This window comes from Ovis canadensis, chromosome 21 (genome assembly GCF_042477335.2).
Source record: "Ovis canadensis isolate MfBH-ARS-UI-01 breed Bighorn chromosome 21, ARS-UI_OviCan_v2, whole genome shotgun sequence".
In the NCBI taxonomy this organism is placed as follows: domain Eukaryota; kingdom Metazoa; phylum Chordata; class Mammalia; order Artiodactyla; family Bovidae; genus Ovis; species Ovis canadensis.
In genome coordinates this window covers 42,504,470-42,506,294 of record NC_091265.1, presented here as the reverse complement: position 1 = coordinate 42,506,294, position 1,825 = coordinate 42,504,470, and the positions used below count along the sequence as shown (strand labels likewise).

Sequence of the window (1,825 nt, the reverse complement as noted above, 5' to 3'; positions counted from 1 at the left end):
CCATTTATCTTTTTCTAAGGGAAACAAACAAAGCCCATAATGACAATGGGGAAAAAAATGGAGATGAATGTATTTCTTAATGCTATTCTTAAATAGGAAATAGAAAAAGAACAGTAAATTCTGAAAGTGATGAAGATAGTAGACCTACTTTGACAGATGACTCCAATTTTCTTCCCCATGGTGAGGAAGAAATAGGATAAGAAGGATGCCAATAGAACAATTGTAAATAAACACAGACACTCCTGTCCTATGACTACCTGCATGGAGACCGTGATGCTAATCAATACTTTCTTCTCAGGGTTTTCCTCAAAGCAATTTGAACATCTTTGTTTCTCAAACTAAAAATTAAGGGGTTCATCATGGGGACTACAATGGTATAAAAGACAGAAGAGATTCTTCATCCATAGATCCAGTAGAAAATGGTTTTAGATACATAAATGCCCCTGATCCAAAAAACAGAAACAGCAAAGATGTAGGAACTGCAGGTGCTGAGGGCTCTGGGTCTGCCCTCCATGGACATGATGTGGAGGATGCCGGAAAGGATGAGACCATAAGAAACAAAGATGGTGAGACTGAGCACAGTGATGTTGATGCCCACCACAAGGAACACTTCCACTCATTGATGTAGGAACTTTTGCAGGAGAGCTGGAGCACAGGGAGGATGTCACACAAATAATGGTTGATGGTGTTTGCATTGCACAAGGTCAGTCTCAGCATGCATCCGGTGTGAGCAGAAAATGCCATCAAGTAGGAACCAAGCATAAGACTGGAACACACTTTAGGGGACATGGCAGTATTATACAAGAGTGGGTTACTGATGGCCACATAGCAATCATAGACCGTTGATGTTCAGTTCAGTTCAGTTCAGTTCATTTCAGTTGCTCAGTCATGTCTGACTCTTTGTGACCCCATGAATCGCAGCACACCAGGCCTCCCCGTCCATCACCAACTCCCGGAGTTCACTCAGACTCACGTCCCTCGAGTCAGTGATGCCTTCCAGCCATCTCATCCTCGGTCGTCCCCTTCTCCTCCTGCCCCCAATCCCTCCCAGGATCAGAGTCTTTTCCAATGCATCAACTCTTCAATGAGGTGGCCAAAGTACTGGAGTTTCAGCTTTAGCATCATTCCTTCCAAAGAACACCCAGGACTGATCTCCTTTAGGATGGACTGGTTGGATCTCCTTGCAGTGCAAGGGACTCTCAAGAGTCTTCTCCAACACCACAGTTAGCACATAGCATTCAGAAAGTTGTATAAAAGAGAGAGAAAAAGTACAGTTGGGTCATGCATTACACGTAAGAAATAATACTTTTCTTTGATATACAGTTAATCAGCATGTTGGGTGTAAATACAGAAGAATAACAAATGTCTATCAAAGACAAACTAAAGAGTAAAAAGTACATCAGGGTGTGTAGTTATGAATTCAACCAAGTTAGAGTGATCAAGCCCAAATTTCCCATCACAGTGACCATATACATTCCTAAAGAAAGAAAAAAGAAGTGAAGTTGGACATCTGGTCAATCTGTTAATCCCACCAGAATGAATTTGGTCACAAAAGAACCAATTCCAGGAGCCATTCTTTTCTTTTTCTTTTTTTTTTTTTTTTTGCCTTTTCGAATGAAGGTTTTTTTTTTTTTAATTTTTAGTTTTTTATTTTTTAAATTTTAAAATCTTTAATTCTTACATGCATTCCCAAACATGAACCCCCCTCCCACCTCCCTCCCCAGAACATCTTTCTGGGTCATCCCCATGCACCAGCCCCAAGCATGCTGCATCCTGCGTCAGACATAGACTGGCGATTCAATTCACATGATAGTATACATGTTAG

The 1,825-nt window shown here is 41.2% G+C and overlaps 1 pseudogene; it reads right to left on the bottom strand.

Annotated features, from left to right (window-relative positions):
- Window positions 1-280: 280 nt before the first annotated feature.
- Window positions 281-1,574, bottom strand: LOC138427232 (olfactory receptor 8B3-like; annotated as a pseudogene).
- Window positions 1,575-1,825: the final 251 nt, after the last annotated feature.